Here is a 22127-nt window from a genome sequence, read left to right on the forward strand (position 1 = left end):
GACATGTTTTCAACATTAATTTTAAAGGAATACAGACAGTATGTAATTTTAATGATGCAACGATGTAGAGCTGATGGTTCAAAATTGGATACTTTAATAAAGAAGTTTACAGGACAGCAATTATCAATTTCAGGAAAAACTTTTGTAACAGTTGCAATAATTTTCCATGATGGACCTACTGTAACTTCTGGTCATTACACAGTTTATCTTAAATGTGAAAAAGGCTGGACACTGTGTAATGATTCCCAATTGATTTTTAAGCAACGTTTGCCTTTTGATTTAGCAAATTCCTATCTAATCTTCCTGAAACCTAAATTTTAGAGAGATTTGACAACATCTGGACAAAACAATTTTACCATTTTATTGGATTACCATTTGGAATTTACAAATAAAAAGATTTAACAAATTATTATTTGGCCTAATGGAAAGGTAACCAATTGTAATGTGGAATTTTTCCATTTTTTAAGGAAACTTTGGAAAACCAAAAATTTAGAAAAAATCGGTAACATCTGCACAATTTAAATTTTGGAATGTTATTGGATTGCCATTGGAAATTTTTTCAAAAAAGATTTTTAAAATTACTATTTGGCCATGCGGAAAAGTAAACAATTCTATTGTGGACTTATTTAATTATTAATTAATCTTTCGGAAACCAAAATGTTACAGAGAATCGGTGACATCTGTACAATTTAAACTTTAGATTTTTATTGGATTACCATTGGAAATTAAACAAAAAAAGAATTTTAAAATTACTATTTGGTCTAAAGGAAATGGAACCAGATGTATTGTGGAGTTATTTGAGATATATTATTGTGATTATACTTCTGAAACAAAAATATCAGACGGTATTTTGAAGAAATAAGTATTGATATTAGATGATATTTTTTAATAATATTATGCATTTCTAAAAAGTTATGTTTATGCAAAAACAGATTTTGGGCTTTTTTAAAACAATCTTTGAGATTGTTAATTTTTTTTTGCCTGCTGTTAAATGATTAATGCAATTGCTTTCACAATTTATAGTGAAATGCAATATTTTCTGAAAACAGCAAAAAAAAGGCAAAAATATTTTTTGAAAAATATGTAAATATGTGTACTGTATTATAAAATGTTTTATTAAATATTAATACTTTTTTCTTTTTTTTCAGATTGAGATAGAAAATTTTCGAAAACTAGAACCATTTTTAAAGCAATTAAAAAAAAAATTAAATGAATAAATCTTTTTTTGAGTGGGTATGGTAAGTCAATAATGTCATGGTCCCTTTTTTCCACTTCTCTACAACCACATTTTCAGTTTTTAATTGTAGTCTCTCAAGGACCTTGTAAAATGATAATTGATTTTTAGTGTTTTTAAAAAAAAAAAAAAAAAAGTTTTTAAAAACATATATAAAAAATAGATGGAAGGTAAGGTTGGCTCTTAAAAGAGCCGTTGTGTTCATGCAGGGACAGAGGAAAGAAAGATTGGGAATATTAGACGGTACGACAAGTGTGCTGATCTATTTTATTGTTCACTAGGGAGATACTGGTCTGCCTATAAGTAATTAGATCGTGACAAGTGGCGCACCGTACTTCAACCCTCGCAAACCGAGGGTTAATTTCCAGAGGACCAGAAAAAGGAGATGCTCCCCCCACAGATGAAGGGCTCACCTGACCTGCAGAAGAAGGACTCGGCCCTGCAGATGATGGTCCAGGCTGAGCTGCTGTGGATGTGCTTGGTTGACTTACTGAAGGGTTACCTTCAGTAAGTCGAGCATGTGTCCTTCTGTATACATCCTTAAGGTGTCTCATCATGGTGTGATTCCCAAAGGAATACTTCCTGTCAGGATTACCTCTTGAAAGTACACGCTTACACAGCTTGCAAGTCACTAAGGGTGCATTTACCTTTTGCTGGCCTTCTGGAAAAGTAAAATACTCCCATACGTAAGAGGTCTTTTGTTTCCTCGCTCTCTGCCTCAAGGTAGTGCTGCTAGCCTCACTCTCAGAAGAGCTCTCACAAGCAGAAATGAGGGGAATGGGTGTGGTGTAGGAGAGTTCTAGAACTGAAAGTAGTTTCAACCAATCAAAAGTTGTGTTTCATGATCACATGACCTACCGTACGCTTACGGTACGCTTACGGCAAAAGTACGCATGCGCGTAAAAAAGACACGCGCTCGCGCGCATGCGCATAACAGTCACTCCCCGACACTTCCGCGTAACGTGCGCGTGTAGCGTACACTCGTACGCGCCCCACGCGGAGTACGCACGACTACGCAAATTGCGTAACTATACGCAAACAGCGTAGATAAATTACGGACATTGCGTAAACCGTACGCTTACCGTAAGCTTACCGTACGCGCACTAAAAAAACATTAAAAAAAAGGAAAAAATGTATTGCTAATAAATTTTACCTGTTTATTTTATAAAAAATGTAAAAAAAAACCATATTGTAGAATTTTAAAAATGTAACCATAGTCTTTAAAAAAGGATAGAAAATTAAAATAAAAATATGTAAAAAAAAAAAAAGAAGAAAAAAAAAAAATTAGCATTTAAAAAACCTTGCAAATTCACTGAAAAAACCATGGGTTTCACACACGTTATAGTTAGGAATTAGCATTTAAAAAACCTTTGAAATTCACTGAAAAAACCATGGGTTTCACACACGTTATAGTTAGGAATTAGCATTTAAAAAACCTTAGAAATTCAATGAAAAAAACAAAGGTTTCACACATGTTATAGTTAGCTGGACATTTCACTCGTAAAAAACCAATGAAATTCCCCCGTTATAGTTAGTTCAGCTAACTATAACTTGCGCGCCCGCAATGCACTACTGATGACGTCACATATTACATCACTCATGACATGGTCAGTGACATCACTCATGACATCACTGATGACATCTCAAATGACATCACTGATGACATTATCCTTGTGACAGAGTGGTAGACCTCCTCTCACCCTAATATAACCTTTGATACAAACATTCAAAAATAGAGACTACATTTTTAAAAAAATGGACATACCAATAACAGTTACAACAACCTATTCAGTAATTCTAAGATCCACATACACATCCACTCATCCACCAACAATCCTATACAGTCACTCATACATGTACTCACACATCATATGTACTCATACACCTATACATCCTGTTACACAATGCCACTCATCCATAGAGTTACTCACACATAGTCACTCATGCTAATAAAGAATCAAACATCCATTTACTTGCATATACAGTTATACACACACCACCACACTTACTTTTACAGAAACTTACACATACTTAGTCTTTTAAACAATCACTTATAGAAACACATACTTATTCATACAGGAAGTCTACCAATCTCTCACTCTCACATATACTCACTTATATACACCAATAGTCACATATACTAGTTTAAAACATATGTAGTTACTTATGAAGACACTATTGAGACAGTCATTCACTCACTAACACACCCATGCACACACTCATCCACCCATACAGTCCTGCACACATGCTGTCTTCAACACATACAAACAGTGAGTCACTCATTCATGCATCTATGCACTACGTAATACCCCCACCGCACCATGAAGACACTCAGACACTCATACTGATACTCAAAAAACCAACTATTAACCTATATAGACACTCATGTAGCTACTCACCAACCCATGCAGCCACTTATATACAAAGTGAGAGACTGATACAGGTATTTACACATTTAAACATTACTCACTAAGCCATGTATTCAAAAAGATACACTTAATCAGTCAGTTATACAATCAATTTTTCAGAAACAAATCATCAATTTAGACACTTATAACTCATTTATTCTTCCATCGACCTTGAGATATACATATATAAAACATATTTAATTTTCAGAAAAACACACATTCACTGGATGATGTCATCAGTGATGTCATTTGAGATGTCATCAGTGATGTCATGAGTGATGTCACTGACCATGTCATGAGTGATGTAATATGTGACGTCATCAGTAGTGCATTGCGGGCGCGCGAGTTATAGTTAGCTGAACTAACTATAACGGGGGAATTTCATTGGTTTTTTACGAGTGAAATGTCCAGCTAACTATAACATGTGTGAAACCTTTGGTTTTTTCATTGAATATATATATATATATAAATGCTAGAGTCCCTGGCTGCTATGATAATGTGCTTCTTTTACACGCTCTTTACCAAGCAACCTGCATGACAAAACTGTAGGACACCTACTGGTCCACTCTCTGTTTTGATAATCATATGCATTAATAAACATGATCGGGGAGTCACTCTCATGTGTTCACGCTCTTGCACAAAATAGTAAAGGCACTCCTCTCATGCGACAGCCCGCTCCTGCGGCCATGCGTAGAAAGGCAGCGATCACTGAGTCGATCTCCCCAGCAGCCAGTCGATACTTTGCTCCCCGTAGAAGGGAGCAGCTCACAAATGTCTTCAGCACTGACAGGAGTCAGCACCCTCTAAGCGGTCTCATAAGTGGCACTTCATGATGAAGCGGGCCCCCACGGCTTCAGAAAACAAGCTGCTCGACACACCAATGGGCCCCAGCCTCTGTCAAGGTACTAAAAGCAGATTCAAATTGCCCTTTGCACCCATGGGGCACTTTCTGTAATACGGCCCCTGATTTTTCCTGGAGAAGCTAGGCCAACTGAGTACCTTCAAACTTTTTCTGAACAAAAGACTTCCCTTTCAAGGAAGCCCCTTTTCAGCTCACATCAGCTAGTTAAATGATGTTATTATGCTCCTTTCCTGTGAGAAGAAGGCCCTTTCATACATTTTGAAAAAACGTATCCTCAGATGGTTTGAGTTTATGTCTTCAGCACAGTGTTCACTGATCCTCTGGGTTCAAGAGTCGGCAGCTACAGAAGGAGTTGGGGAGGAGAGATGGAGAATTCTAAGCAAGGTTCAGAGCTGTTGTCTAAAAAAACTGAAGCTCAAGGCAGTGTGCTGTGTTTCTACAGTAAAAGACCGCAATGGGTCAGGAACCGGCTCACAGTGCAGTAAAGGAATGCAAAGAATATGTGGAAAGCTTGTGCAGTGAACTTTTTCTGTATTTGGTTCGAGACTCTCCCGAAGCATAACTGAATTTTTATTTAACCTTTAGAAACCGCTCCACACAATTCTCAAGGGCCCCGGGGGGCGAGCTGAAAAGAACAGAGAGGAGGAAAGGACGATGCCGTTTGTTGGAAGAATTCCTACCTGGCTGGTAAACTTTGGAAGCGTGTCTTCAACTCTTCCCTCTATTTCTAGAGCTGAAAAGCTACTCTCATGTGTTAGAACGCTAGCTTTATGTTAACCCGCAAGAATAGAGGGTTCAAGGTCACACACAAGGACTCTGTCTGATGCCTTTAAATTTACTTTTTTTTTAAACCTTTGATTAAAAAGCATTCTGGTCTGTTTTTTCATAGCTCATGATTCCTATATCATATTTTCTTCATTTTTGTGCCTTTGCAAATTGGTTTAGGAATTTGAACTTGCTTATTTCTTATTTGAAATATTGTTTGGTTGATGCTGTAGTCGGGTTTCCTCACAGTAACCTGTTTACTTGCTTGGAATCAGATTGTTTGGGTTCTGTGGGAGTTCACCCACAGCTGAAATAAAAATTCAGGTCGCCCTTGTACATTTTAACAATCCTACATTTTTTCATGGGAATTTTAGTAGACTAAACAGATTAGTTTAAAGGTGGGAAGCATTTTTGTACATGTCCATTTTTAAAAAATGTTGGCCTCATTTATGAAAAGTGACGCATCACTGCGTGAAAACAGTGATGCGTCACTTTTCACTGCGCCCTCCCTGCGACTCCAATGATGCGTCATATTTACAGTATGACGCATCATGTCGCAAGGAGTCACAGATACGTCAGTATTTCTGACGTATCTGTAGGCGCAAAAGTGACGCATTGCTGGAGTGTGTCACAAAAGTGACGCAACTCCAGCAATGTGTCCTTTCACATGGGGCAAGCCCCATGTGAAAGGGCCTGCGTCAGTCTTACGCCTGCTGTGAGGCAGGCGTAAGATCTTGACGCATTTGCACCCTAGAAGTGGCGCAGTGAAATCTCGTAGATTTCCCTGCGTCACTTCTACGATGCTTACTTACGTGTGAACGCCCACCCTGCATACATTATACCTGACGCAGGTATAATGTAGCGCAGGGGTTTACAAAGTGACGCATCTAGGTAGATGCGTCACTTTGTAAATATGGCGCATCATGGCGCATGTTTTACGCCACTGGTGCGTCACAAAAAGTGACGCACCGGTGGCGCAAAAGTGACGCAGGGGCTCATAAATGAGCCTCGTTGAGACTAAATAAACAAAATATCACAATATAATTGCCAGGAACCTCTTTGTCGAAGGTTCATCTGTTGGTGTTGCAGATGCATTTTTATCAAAGCTGAACACCAAGTGAGTCACCAGGTTTTTGTGGCCTGCTTGGCATTCGCCTCCTGGAGAAGTTAGCTTGCATGGCTAAGGTATCAGAGATGGTTCTTTTTTTTGGTTAGCATCCCTTCTGAAATAATGTTTGGTTTGGATAATTAAGGGAAACAAACCATTAGAACTGGCTGTGGGAGGCTGTCAAACCAGTTCCAGACACATGGAATAGATGTATTGGTGTTCTGGAGGTTCTTTGTTGGTTGAGGAGTGGCACCTTTTATTTGTGCGATGCTTGGTTTTGCAATGTGTGCATTAAAATGTGATGCTGGTGTGTGGCTTTGTTCTAGTGAGATTGCCTTTTGCCCTTGGAGAGTGAATGGCTCTTGGTGCTGTATTTTGTGCCTGACTGTTTAGATTTAGACCACGCAGAAGGCTTTGTGGAATGTGTTCTTTGCCAGATAACAAGTAACATATTGCCACATGTAGGGCCTTTTGTACTGTGCTGATTTAATTAAAGCTGGAGCCATGTATTTCATGGGTTTTATTGCATTTAATATTTGCCGTTGAAGAGCAATATCTTGCCATACCTATGGGACATGGCACTGCGTTTTTTATCATAAGAGGGTGGCATTCGTGTGTGTAATGAATTTAGTGGTATTAAATGGGTTGGATGTAGAGATATGCCACAGGTGTGATCATTTTATAGTTTTTTTAACGCTGGACGCATGGAATACTGAGGGGGATATGAACAATGAAGTGGCGGAGCGTCTCGTTAGCCTCCGTGGCTTAGCGGCATGCTCCGCCACTTCAGAAAGGCAAGGCTGCATCATATTTACAAGAATGTGGTGCCGCCTTGCATTTCCTCCTGCGACGGCGCTAAGTTTAACAACTTAGCGCCAACGCAGGCACCCTTGCTCCAGAGTGCAAGTGTTTCTGTGTGAAGGGGAGGATTTTTTATGTGTAGGAAGTTGCCCCTTCCTGCACATAAACAATCCTAATATGCCATTATGTAACATTCATGTGTGCTGCTTCGTGCAGTACACATGAAAGTTACAAAATGGCATTTTTTTTAAAAAGGTTTGTTGATGTACAGGAAGGGACACCTTCCTGTACATAAACAAACCATGGCATTTTACTTTTTCCATGTGTGATGTACAAGGCAGCACACAAGGAAAAAGGAAAAACAAGAAGAAATAATTAATTTCTCCTTGTTTTGCCAACTTAAGACCAGAATTGTCCTGGTCTTAATTTTGGTGCTGCCTCCTATGAACGCCATCCTTGTACATAGGGAGCAGCGTCAAATACAATGGGTGATGTGGTGGAATGCTCACCCCAACACCCACTGTACGCCCCTTTCACGCTAAGTTAGCGTGAAATGGTGCGTTATGTACAAGGCAGCGTTATGACACGGTAATTGACTTAACGCTGCCTTGTACATAAGGCAAGGCCCCTATCTCCACGGGAACGTCACAAAAAGTGGGGTTCCCGTGGTGATAGGAGCTTGTACATATGGCCCCGAGATTCCGTGGCTTATTTACAAGCCCCTTGCGCCGCCGCTACGTCACTTTTTCCCATAATAAAAGTGACGCACCAGCGGCACAAGTGGCTTGTAAATAAGCCCCTTAGGGGTCACAGGCGGAACGAGATTGTGGCGCTGGTGCATCTAGTGCAGTCAATTCTATTGGAAAGCGTTGGGTTTTGATATGAAGGAATGGTGATTTTCCAGAAGCTGTATAAGTATATTTCAGTCACGTTTTGCAGTACTTTCTTACAAATCAGGAAGGGTATTATGTTTGAGTGCATTATCCGCCTATTTACCTACTCTCCCATATAAACAGGTGTGGCTTTGTGTGGTGTGGTGTGCTATTTTGTGGCATGATATAGTTAGTGGAAAAGCATGATGAGGTATTCTATGGTGTTATATGATATGTATCAAGGTGTGATAATGTTATGTTATGTTATATTAAACTTATAAAGCGCTCGGCTACTCCAAGTGTCCCGGCGCTACTCCAGAAAAAAAGTGAACTACACCCACATCAGAAACTAAAAGAGCAAAGTTTTAAGCTTTTTTCTAAACAACAATGGGTCCTGAATGTCCCGGAGTGCCAATGGAAGCTCATTCCAGGCAAGACCGGCTTTACGAACAAAAGAGCTCCCCCCAAGCCTTTGGCGCTTAAACCTAGGAATCTGCATCAGCAGCTGATCAGAAGAAAAAAGCTGTCTACTAGGTCTATAGAAAACAAATCTCTTTTGAAGGTAGGAGGGCCCAGACCCGTACAGGGCCCGATGTACAATGGATAACATCTTAAATTTCAGCCGAGATTCAACAGGGAGCCAATGCAAGCTGTGTAAATGGCTCCGGACACTATGTGTGGAAGAAAGGCCCAGGAGCAGTCTGGCAGCTGAATTTTGAACTACTTGTAGCTTTTTAACCAAATAACCTGGGCTACTAACCAAAATGGCGTTGGCATAGTCCAAACGAGACAAAATCAAGGCCCGGACCACAGTTTCCTTGGCACTAACAGGTAAAAGAGGGAGAAACTTCCTCAAAATTTTTAGAGTGCCAAAGCAGGTTCCTACCAGTTTCTTCACATGAGTGGAAAAGTTCAGGTTTTCATCGAACCAGACACCGAGATTTTTTACGGTGCCCTTACCTATAGATGGACGAGGAAAACCCGAAGGCCAAATCCTTTCCCTAAAATCCACATGGAACGATCCATACAAAAGCACTTCCGATTTTTCCTCGTTGCACTTCAATTGTGCACTCACCAGCCAGTGAAACACGGCCGACAAACAGTGCTGAGCGGCCTCAACCGAGTCGTCTCCTTTCCTCCAAGAGAACAATAGCTGAGTATCATCAGCATAGGCCATCACCTTAGCCCCCAGTGAATCCGCAAGGTAAATCAGCGAAGTCACATAGATGTTAAAAAGGAGAGGGCTAAGCGATGACCCCTGCGGAACACCGGTTACCAACTGCATAGGTGTAGAAGCATAAGGTGGAAGCCAGACCTGCTGTGATCTGTTTTCCAAGAAGGATCTAATCCAGCGCAGTACCGCTCCCGAAACACCAATTACCTCTAGTCGATCTAGAAGTAAAGAGTGTGGCACAGTATCGAATGCCGCCGAGAGGTCGAGCATAACCAGGGCCGCTCTCCCACCGGCATCCTAACACTCCCGAACTGCCTCAGTCACCTCCAGCAATGCTGACTCCATGCTATAAAAAGCACGGAAGCCAGATTGAGCTGGATAAAGCAAACCCGACACCTCCACATAGTTGGTAAGTTGAGACGTAACAACCTTCTTGCAAACTTTCGCCAAACTTGGTAGGAGCGAGATAGGTCGATAGTTCTCAGGAAGCAGAGGGTCAAGAGAAGGCTTCTTGAGGAGGGGGAGGATCAGTGCCTGCTTCCATGATAATGGGACACATGCCTCACGAAGTGATGCATTGACCATATTGTAGACTTTGAAATTAATCGAGTCTGCCACTTCAGAAAGAAGCCTAGCTGCACAAGGGTCCTTAGGAGAACCAGATTTGAGCGCCTTAAGAATCCTAAGGGTACAAGACAGATCCGCGGTTTAAAAGTTGAAAAAATTGAAGTAATCTTTAACATCTGCTTCCCCAACCAGGCAGAAGTAGAATTCATGGACATCATTGAAAAGGAGTCCTGAATGCTAAGTATTTTGTCCCTGAAAAATTAAGCTAAGGTGTTCCATCAGATGATCGATGAGGGTACCACCAAAGCCTGGGCACTAGGAGACACAAAACTCTTCACAATAGAAAATATTTCTCTGGAATTATTATTTGCCCGATCAATACGATCGGCAAAATATTGGCCTTTGGCCAAACCAATAGCCGCATAATAAAGTTTTTGTTTAGTTCTGAGTGCAAGTTTGGCTATGGGGCAATACCCACTGGAACGCCAAGCTCTCTCCAGTACCTTACAGGCGTGCTTCAGAATCCCCAATTCCGAAGTAAACCAAGGCTTAGAAGGGGACTCCCTTCTCAGAATAGTCCAACCCGGAGCAGAGGGCGCGCCGATTGCGGTCCTGATCCAATCTGCAAAACTTGACACATTAAACTCAAGGTCCTCGGAAAAGGAAGGGCGAGAGGCTGCCAAGCAGCTACTCAATTGCCCAGCATCCAGTTTCTTAAAAATAGGCGGACGATGGACACTGCCTGGGCGGATAGGACGCATAATGTCCCAAGAAAAAAATATAGGAAAATGATCTGTCCAGGCGACCGGGAGAGGCCTTTCAACTACAATGGGAAAATTGGAGCAAATGGAATCTAAAGTATGTCCTCCTTGATGGGTAGGATAAGTGACCCATTGAGAGAGGTGGACCAAATGCAGCGAGTCGATAAAAGCAGTCGAATCAGCTGTATCCATAGAGTCGAGATGGATAATAAAGTCCCAGAGAAGCAAATAGTTCGAGAACCGCAGGACTCTGTCAGCTAAAGCGTCCCCACATGAATCCAAGAATACATTAGCTATCCCCGGTGGACGATAAATCAGAGACCCCCCCAAATGAAAAATGGGCAGAGAGTTGTAAGCTAAAATCAAGAACCTCACATGCACCCCAGATGGAAGATGTTTCGCTAAACAGAGCCCAGCACTCTGCCGACAGGGCGATCCACTCGATGGATTTTATAGCCAGCTGGCGTGGCTAAGGCCACAATAGGATTAGAGAGAACTTCAAGCCAAGTCTCTGTGATAAACAATAGGTCTAAATGATTATCAGAGACCATATCCGCAACATCTACATAATGCTTTCTCAACGATCTAGCATTAATGAGGGCGGCACTGATGTTGCCTTGCACCGATGAAACACCAGACACACTATCAGGAGAGACCAGGGGTCCTAAACAAAAACCACAGTCCACACAGACAGTGGAATTCGAGAAGCCCGCCAAATCATTGCAGTATGATGAACATTGAGGGGATCGTAAGGACTTTAGAAACAAACTAGAGTACTGAACGGTATTACTACTAGTTGCATCCAGACAAGCAGTATGACTCGCCCTGAGCACTGACTTAGCGCTGACGGGCGCAAACGGGCTCGCCTTAGGCGCGCCTTCGGCGTATAGTTAGCTATGGAGTAATTTGGTGTTAGATTTACTAATGTAGTATGCTATAATATGATGTTGGACAGCATGATGTGCTGTTATACAGCAAGGCGTTCTGCCACATGGTATTATATTTTATTTATTTAGCACAACATGCACTCTCAAAGGGGCCTCTTGGCGCTATCTAAGGATAGTTTCTAATGGATACTAGAGGACAGGATGGGCCAAACAGTATGTTCCTGCACGTCTGAGAGAAAGGGCATATTTTCAGTGTTTTCCTAAACCTCAAAATATCAGACTATGGGAGGATACCTACAGGAATGTTGTTACACAAGACCCATATTTTTTAGGGTCGGCAAAACAATACTGATTTTGAGTTCTAAGGGTGATGACAAGAAGATTATACATGTCTTACTCAGAAAGGCTGGCCCCGCATTTTTTTGTAAATCTGTTATGCCATTAATGCTCCCTTGAATATGATCCGTTTATAAACTACAAGCCAGTGGAAATAACTTTTGAAAGAGGAAACACATCATGCCCCTAAAAGGCAGCCATGATAAACTGAAGTGAACACATCTAGCTGCCACAGTAATTCTTTGAGGAAAAGAAAGGAAGGGAAACATGAGCTGCAGAATGCACTGGCTGAAGAAACAGCTGTTAGTTACTGAGACAATATGTGAATCGAAGTTCAGACATGAATGTCATGGGAAATTATTCAGGTCAGCAGGCAAGAGAGGGGGTTCCTAGAGGGTAAACTTAAATTCATTTTCAGGTTTGAAATTCAATTACATATATTTCTTTTTTTTCATCTTTGCGTCTTTTTAAAAAAGAAGAGAGATTCAACCCTCCAACCTCCGTAAATAGCACTTGAAAAGTGTCACACTGATATTTTCAGGTTTAGAAAAAAACGGATTTGAATAGCCTACAATTTGTAATGGAACATATTATGGACTCTTTAAAATTGTAATTAATATGTAATAGTGTTTCCAATTTTATACAGAAAGTTTTGAAGTGTGTTTTTTGGATTATTTCATTGATATGGAATTTTTCATAGGGATAGCATAGCTTGTTGAGTTATTGTTTTTGGTGCCATAGTATTTGACAATTTATAAAGAAAATGTGATGTTTCCTAACTTGTATATCTAGTGAGTGGCTGGCAGTGTTAGTTCATCTAAACTCCTAAGGTCATATGTACAAGGGGATTGCACCACCGGAACTTCACTTTTGGCGATGTTCCGTTGGCGCAATGCCCTGCGTCATATTCACAAAGCAGCAATAAGCCACTTTGCATGGCTTAACGCCGTTTTGGAAATATGGTACTCTTTCATGCAGGTAACTGCATGAAAGGGGTATGCAATAAGGGTTGTTATGGGCATTCTACTGCAACACCAATCACTTATTTACGCTGCCCCAGATTTACAAGGATGTGTAAATCTGAGGCAGTGCCAATAACTAATGTCATGCAAAAGCAGGCATTAAATTGGTGCAAAAAGGAGAAATACTTTTATTTTACATCATTTTTGCTTTTTCTACGTGTGAAAGAGCAAAACAACATTAGTGATTGTTTTTGTGCAGGAAGGTGTTTTCCTGCACAAAAACAATAATTAAATAATGACGATTCGATACTTCTATGTGTGCTGCAGAATGCAGCACATATAGAAGTAGCAAATCACCATTATTGATTGTTCATGTGCAGGAAAGGACACCTTCCTGCAGTTGATCATCATCCCTACAGCGCAGGCACCCTTGCACAAAGGTTCGAGAGTGTCTGTGTTGGCTTTAGCCAGCTATTTTTAGTGCCAGGGCTAGGCAAAACAGGTGTGTTGTATTCTTGTAAATACGGTGCATCCATTCGTTTTGGAAATGACGTAAAATGCTGTAAAATTTACTGCAGCGCCTTACTGTACCTTTCCTTATACATCTGCCCCCTAATGTTTCCAAAAGAAATACATTTTTGATGAAAGCATACCTTCATCTCTTGACTTATTTTTGGAAAATGTATATGTTAAGATACTAGCAAGCAACTGAGCTTGGTGCATTTCTTGGAAACATTTCCCTTTTTTAGAATTTCAAGGAATCCAGATAGGAGTGGATCACTCTTTCCCAGGTTTCCAGTATTGTGACGAAAAGCCAGCTTTAGCATTAAAAATGATTTTAAAATTTGATTCATTTTAGTCTAAACATGAAATATCTACCTGCTCCCAATCACAATTTAGCACTTATTAAATGCAATAATATAACCCAATGTTATCCAATGGGAGCGGTGGGCCTTACAGTAGTGAAAAGTGAATTTAGGATTTTTTTACTACCAGAACATGTAAAATTAAACCCACATGTTCTACTTTTTCAATGCAATGCAACCTGCTATATGGTCCTTTAGGGCCTACCTTCGGGGTGACATGTTCTAAAAAGGAAGGTTTAATCCCGGCAGAAGGTTTATTTGGCCAGGTCGAATTGGCCATTTAAAACTGAGCTTCAGGCTGCAGTGGCAAGTATGGGAGATGTTTTAATAGGCTTCTTTAGTGGATGGCACAATGAGTGCTGCAGGCCTACTAGTACTCTTTAAATTGCAGACCCTAGGAACAGGTCGTACCATTTACTAAGGACTTACAAGTAAATTAAAAGTGCCAATTAGATCTAAGCCAATTCTGCCATGTTTTAGGGAGAGAGCACATGCACTTTAGCCCTGGTAAGCAGTGGTAAAGTGTGCACAGTCCTGAAGAGAACAAAAACGAATCAGCAAACAAGAGGAATGAAGGCAAACATTCGGGTGAATTCCACTCCAAGGATGACAGATCTAACAGACCACTTCAGAATTGACCTCATTATCTTATTGTGTCACTTCTTATCCTCCTGTCTCACCCCATCAAGATTCTACCTGGCTAAATTTTACTTTGATACATGAAGCATTCAATTGCTTTTGTGGCTAGGTCAATACTACACAAATTCTTTAAATGAAATAAAAAAAGTAGTAGCACCACTGGCGAACCCTTTTACTGTTTCCCAAATGTGCTGCAAGGCTCTGCACTGCTCCTTTTATTAACTCTACAGAACTGACTGGCACTGTGAATCCCTACAGATCTCCTGCACCATAACCCCGTGAATCTCTTGAGTTGTAGTACTACCCCTGCATTATGAATAGTGAGGAGGGGTAGAATCATGCCTCCTATCTTCACATCCACACAGCTGTACACAGTGATAGTTCACTGTCAATGCAAAATCATTGTTACAGCATGCTGTGTGCACTGCAAGTGAGCAGTTGCAAAATGAAGGGTTGGAGCATTCTGGCACTGGAAAGAATAATTAGTCGCCTAAATGTATCACTACCTACACACACTAGTTAAAATTCAATCCAAACCCTGCCCCCAAACACCTACCCTCAAACTTTTAACTTGTACATTAATCAACTCCATAAGCCCTTTTGTACGACACCTTATTGTTCTGGTGACAAATTTACAGATTATGCAAAGGAAAATTGCCACTTAGAATAGGATTGCAGAGCGAGCATTAATGCAAAAACCTCTCAGCTCTAACCACCTTCATGATAACCTAAAGCAATCCCATGGCCGGAATGTTGTTTGAATTACAAGTACCAGACGTGCAGTAATAACCCCTTAATAAAAGTCTGATCAGTGGAAAGAGCCAAAATAGATGAATATATAAATAAAACCAAATCTGCAAGTAATTTGTAATGGTAATCTATGCAGACCTTGGAAGATCACTACCTCATTAGCACACTCCAAGTGTGGCTAAAAAGAAGAGGTTGTCAAATAACACACTGTTTTTGAGGATATGTCTTTGAAATGCTAATAAAAAGCATGCATAATCTCTCCGTTTTAGCAAACTTTCTCCACATGGGTGATGGGGTAACGTTGGCAATAACATCGCAATCAAATAATAATAAATGAGAAAACAACTTTTATTTAAGAAAGACATGCTTTATATATTTTCACACATGTTTAAGACAATTTTATTAAATACGTTTAACAACTCGGCCATCATACACTTTATTGGAAATATTGAAATGCAGAGAATTGTAAACAATGAAAAATATGTCCAAAAAAAGGTTAAAAACCAGGAATCTTATTGTAACAAAACTATGTTGGTTTTTTTTCAAAGTTTGTGAGAAAACAGAGAAAGATTGTAATGTAAGGGAAAATAACTAGTATCAAATGGCATGTGGAAAATTAGAGACGTAGAAAATAAATGCACCAAAACGCTGAACAATTAAATGAAAACAAGTAAATTAGTGGGATGAAAAGTTTGAACTAAGATCCTCATTTAGTTTTTGGCGAAGAGTGCTGTGTCCGTCAGGGTGGTGGAAGACATTCCCTCCTGAACCTGGAGGACTAACATCCATCAAATTTAGAGATGACAGTGAGGATTCATCTATATACATTAAAAGGAGTCAGCATCATGGCGGTTTCCTTCCAAATGCAAAAAGTGTGGTGGGTGGCTGCTGTTGATTTTGATCTCCATTCACCAAACTTTTAAACTATTTTTAACTAATGACCCCACATCCTGGGAGTTTCCTACCAGGGTGTGAGCGTTAATGATTGTGTTTTTAACTGTGCCTTATAGCCAGGTTTTACCTGATGGTGATGGACAGAAAGAAAAGCCATAACTCTGTACACACTAAAACACTGTGGGTAGTGTAATGCCCCCTGAGACATCCCCTACTCCATGAGGTTGTTGGAGGAAGCTTTCTATTAACAGAGCCAATGAGGGCTTCATCAACAGAAACCTTATTATCTGCTCCCCTCTAAATGAGGAGGGTGGACTGAGAGTTCACTGTAAACCAGGCCCTAAGATTTATTTGCAGTCCTTATACAAAAAAATAAACACAATAAAGAGTAATTAGACATTTAGTGTAAGCCCGACATTAAAGTTAGAAATAATTGTAATCTGTACATTAAGCAGTTCTGTATCTGTCACCTCGTCCCTCCTGATTTAAGGTTGCTGATGACACAGTGCATTGAGTTGATTGCCTAAATAAGTAATACTTGCTATTTGAGACCTTGAAGCATTCTAACTAGGCCAAAGGTAATAACATTGATTATGCACATGAATGTGCATGAACCTAAATGCCTCCCCACCTATTTATTTAATTTTTGAGCCGATAGAATTTCGGCTGCTGATGTGGAGCTGGGGTTGTGAAACTGACTCAGCCAAGACAATTCTGAAACAAGGATATACATTCATTTTCTCACTTCATTTCCAAAGCTCACTGCAACCTACATGTTCAGCTCTTGATTGGGAAAAAAGTGATTGTTTGGCCCAGCTAGCCATTCTTCTTTTGCCCCCTATGACATGCCAGACAGGGACTAGCCCGTTGAAATTCACATGTGGCTCTGCTCCAATAGAAACAGCCCAACCCAAACTGCCATAATAGATATATTCTCAAGAGGAATATGTGCAGTGCCAGACCAATTTCAGCCATGTTGTCTAACATCAGTAAGGTGAAGCTTGAGACCTGTTGTGCTTAGGTTGTCTTACTTAAAAAAAAAAGCAAAAAAGTGATGGATGGGCTGCTTGAACTAATCTCCACCACCAGTGATTACTTGAGGACCCACTTAAATCCACTGGGTTTTTGTTGACTGTGCCACAGCACATGGACCAGCAATATGTAAATAAGATATTTCCTGCTCCAAGAGTAACAGCCCAGCCCCAAGTTCCAGGCCATGGAATTATACTGCAGCATAAATTATGTTAACAGGTTACAAACCGCACTGACTCTTTCAGCCATGTTACATGATCAATGTCTCATAAGAATAAATATTAATTAAGTCTTAATTTGTATCTCAGAGATGATGGCAGCCTTTAATAAAGAAAATCAAATAATTAATGTAATTTGCTCTAATAAGTGTAAATCTGCAATCACATTAGCGTCACTTTTTGTACCAAAGGTTCTTCTGAAAAATGGGTTATTGAGTGTATGTATGCCATTTTTTGGCACATAAGGACTTTCAACCTAATAATTGGAGAGCACCACACCTCTCACAATTTTATGAAATCTTTAGGGCAGCAGGCGGCATCAGTATCAAAGCCGTAAACACAGCGACCATATAACTGGTCCTGGGTGGAACTCAGAGTTTCTTCTCTATGGAATTCCGCTGACTTTCAAAGAAACTCCATGAAAATTTCTCAGAACTCTTTAAATTGGCTGACGAATGCTTGTCTGCCCATTTGCGCAGTTTTGTCAGGCCAGTAGCGCCTTTCGCACTGAAATATCAGAGCGAATGGCACGATGGAGTCCATATGGGTGCAGCCATTTTGTTTTACCTGCTTTTTGTTCGGGTGGTGGGTCTGAATTTTGTATCCCTATAATGTCTTATTAATCCTAACCCTATCCCACTCATCCACCCCTCAGTTACCTTTTTGTTATCCGTGGGTGTCTTTGTGCTTGTGTATTTGACGTATTTGTCTTTTTTGTTTTTTTGTATTTCTTTTTGTTTTCCTTTTCTACTTCCTTAGTTTTTCCTTTCTGTTTCTCTCTCCTCTCTTACTTCCTTCTTACTTTTCCTATTCTTACCCTGTGCCATGTTGGAGGAGCAGCGCCAGGCAGGAAGCGGGGGTACCAGTCCTTGTGGTCACTGGCGCCGCCAAGGGGTGCAGACTTGCCCCAGTTTTTCAGAGGCGGAAGTCACACACTTATTTTTTATGTGCAGCACCACCTACTATCCACGCTGGCAGCAGGCATGGGAAGGGGCAGAGCACAGGAGTTCAGCGCACATGCCGTAGCTGAAGCAACAGTGGTCAGACATTTTCGATCGAGAACAGGACCTGCTCAACCTGCTGAGCGTAGAGGTTATGGGGCTCGGTGAGTAATTATTTATTTTTTGAGTTCTACAATGCTAAAAAGAACATTACTAAATAGCACGCTGCTCACTCCCAGAGTTGAGTTGAGTTACTTTACGAAAATAATGTAATCCAGCTTGAGCTAGCCAGGTGCTCAGCGCTACCTAATTTTACTTGTCTGCCCTTGCTTGGGCTTATTCTTTTAGAAGTCATGCCGACTCCTCTATCCTGTCACTAAGATAGTGGTAGTAGTATTATCAGTGAGTTAGCATTCACTGTGCCTTTCTTTATGTAGCTCATACAGTCCCAATCTCCCAATGATGTGTAGTATGCATCTATGCATTAAAAAGGGAGACTGAGTTGGCTCATCAAAGGGAGTGAGAAGCAAAGATCATCTGTTGCAATGCTTTAGTAGTTCTAAATGTAGCTTAGGTTTAGGAAATTAGGAATCAGTCAATTCAATACTAGTACCATAGGTGATCTTCTTTTTTTCAACCTCTCTTCTGTCTAATGGTTGTAAAATTTCTGTTATCCCTACAGTATCCTTTTTTCTACATTTCATGCTTCTGTAGATTACTTCCTCCTGTCTGTTCTAGCCTGTAGTTTTTATCTGCTTTGTTAGTAAGCTTTCCCTCTCCCTTTATATATCTTGTGGTCTGGTACTTTAAGATTAAGAGAACAGATTATTGGTACTCCACTGTGAGGATTGCAGGCCCAAGTAAGCTAATTTTCTCTATGCATGTTTTTTGAGAAGGATTTCTTTTTCTTGCTCATGTGCAAACAGTAAATCAAGGGAGTGGCCATTGTCATGGTGGACCCCATTGTTGTGTTATCATTCATTTATACAGTATACCAGCAGTTTCCATGACAGTGCAGCATGGCAGGAAAGTATGAGGTTTCATTGTGTTTGCCAAACAAGACCATATGTCCTTAATTTACCAATTTATTCCACCCCTCATTGCACTTCAATAACTCAGAGTCAACATAGCTCTGCCCCTCCATTACAAAACGTTTTTGGTTGGTTTGACTTCTTGGTTTTTCTAACATTGTCAACCAACAAAATGCCCAGAATCACTGATAGATAGATAGAAAATACTTCTAACTAAACCATAGTGAGGTTATTGAGGTTGTATTTTGCTAAACAAAATAGTGGGGGAGGTGCATCTGGCATCCAAAATGTGTATTGCTTTTTCTACTTGCCAAGACTACCAGTGCCGGGATTAGCAGCAGCTCCAATGCGCCAGACGCAGCAGAGAAAGCTGTTGGAGGGGGAGTCCCAGCAGTGGCAGAGAGGGTTTTTGGGAAGTCACATTGCTTGCTTATTGACCAATTAGTATACTCACTTTATAAGTTAAGCGAGGCAGATATGTATCTCACCCATCATCATTCATCACCTCCCTGCCCATGGCATTTTGCCATCCATGACCTAACTCATGCATTTTTCAATTTGGCATTGTAGAGTTGGCAGTGCAATGTGCGTCTGCTACAGTTAATGCAGCTTTTATGAAGTTTTCTATGCATTGCAAACTGAAAACAAGATGTGTTCCCTGTGCCCACTCAGTCACCTCTTAGCACTTCACTCCTTTATTCTTTCCTAGGTTTTGTCCCAGCCTATCAAAAAACATTGAAAAATCCTTCTTGACTTGTGCCACATTTATCCGGCTAAGTGATTTGTGTACATATATTTCATGGCTTCCCTAACAGATTTAAGCCTTTTCAAAATGTTATCTTTCAACATTCTTCAACTACAGTGACTGACTAAGCTTAGCACATGATGATCAGTGACAACCCACTATTCTATTGCAAAACCTCTACCTACCCAGCCTAATACCTCTAACTTACCCTGCAATAAAGTAAGTTACATTTCCTTACTGCCAAGTGAAGGTAACTTGTTGAAAATAATTTGTGGTGGAAGGCTAGGCCAGGGAATAAAGTGGCGCTTAGGGCCTGATTTAGAGTTTGGCAGATGGGATACTCTGTGACGGAAATGCCAAATAAAATCGATATCCTGTTCCTTTCTCTGTTCTGCAGTACATCGTTTTCACCACTGTCTACTTATGACAGACAAAATATCTGTGTTTTATTCATGATGTGTGTGCCGCCGACTCTGCCAGGTATGTTCACCTACGTCGATGGCACAATAGGCAAAAGAGGCTGTCGGAGGGAGGCCAGCCAGTTTGTCCCCCCGGGCCAGTCACCATATGCCTTTCCACCAACGTGACTGAGGTGGTAAAACCTCCACACGTGATTTGGCGGATTGGACAGGATATAAGGCACAAACTCACCTTTTCTCACTTTCACACTTCCTTTTCCTCCATGGACCTGATCTTCCAAGTCCTGCTTCTGCTGCTGGATGACGAACAAAATCAACAACTTAGTGGACCGAATCGATGATACTTTTACCTGTTACCTTTTGACTTGTCTATTAACATTTGCACTGGAATCATGATTTTTTAAGTCTCTCTTACAAGCAATAGTTTGCCAATGTGCAATGCATGTGTGTGTAATGTTGACATTTAAGAAATTTAAAGAAACACACCTACATGCACACACTGTATGTATACATTTGGTGCAAGCTGCCTTAAAGAAATAGACACTTGCACAGAAAAAGATTAACAACCAAAAAAACAAATAGTCACAATACTGATGTCTTTAAATACATTTACAAAATTGTCACCTTAAAAACATATGCATTACACATCATTAGGATATGTGCAATGTAACATGATGTAGAAATTGCACTAGATAAAGTGTAACCTTTACCTTATTAATTACCTGTAAAATCAATGTCAGTCCCAAATTTGAATCATTCAACATATTCATCCATATTACATTTTCCCTTGTCTAGTGCAAGTCCTGTATTGTATCCAATTTTAATTGTCACATAATTTTTTGAGGTGTAATGCATATGTGTTGATTCTTATCAATAATCAAGGTGAAACGAACACACCTGTAGCAATACTGCAAAAAATAAATGTAAACATCTATTTGTTGGTGCAAGTGTCCATTATCATGATGTATGCCTGCACCTAAATTCAAATGACCATCACATACTATTTTAACCAGTGCATGCCCTTAACATAGTAGACATTAAAATAATATGCTGTATTTCCTGTCATAATGGTAAATAAAAATATGTACGTTAAATTTTTGTTAGAAACATTTCTAGCAATCAAACAATTGCAAAGAAAAAATAATGCCAGGACAGACTTGGTGAAAAGGAAATTCCAGATTTATTGAAACAATATGATATGTTTCTCAAATTAAATCCAAAACAAATCCATGACAATATAAAAAAAAGTCCAGTACACTGTTGTGCTGTGGCACTAAGCTTGGCTCCTAAATCACTGCCAAGGGAAACCTCCTCAGGAAGGGGCATCTGGTGGGGACAGAGCAGGCACCTCAAATATCTTTCTTAAGGGGGGGGTTGGGTTTGGGAGGGGTGGTTTTGGCTCTGGGATGGGTGGCTTGGCTTTCGGAGGGAAGGTCATGGATATGGGAAAGTTGGCTTGAGGTTTGGAAGGGGTGGCTTGGTATTTGGGAGGGGTGGGTTTGGCTGTAGAAGGGGTCAAGGCAAGGGCAAATAAGACATCTTCACAGGGAAAACAAGTAGGCTGGTTGGAAGGGAGTTAGGATTGGGGGTAGAGTGAGTGGGAGTGGGTGATGTGTGTGTGTCTGTTTTTTGGTGTGTGTTTCTTCCTATGTGTATGTTATTCAGAAGTGTGTGGGCATTTGGGCTTTGTGTGTGTTGTTTCTAATGTGTGTGTGGATGAGTGTGCTGTTAAGGTGCTGGGTATGGTTGTCATGCTTGTGGATGTGGTGGTACATGTGGGTGTTGTGTCTGTGGGTATGCTGGTGCATGTGGGTATGGTGGTGTGGGTGTTTGTGGGGATGGTGGGTGTGGGTGG

Source organism: Triturus cristatus, chromosome 5_1 (genome assembly GCF_964204655.1).
Source record: "Triturus cristatus chromosome 5_1, aTriCri1.1, whole genome shotgun sequence".
NCBI lineage: Eukaryota > Metazoa > Chordata > Amphibia > Caudata > Salamandridae > Triturus > Triturus cristatus.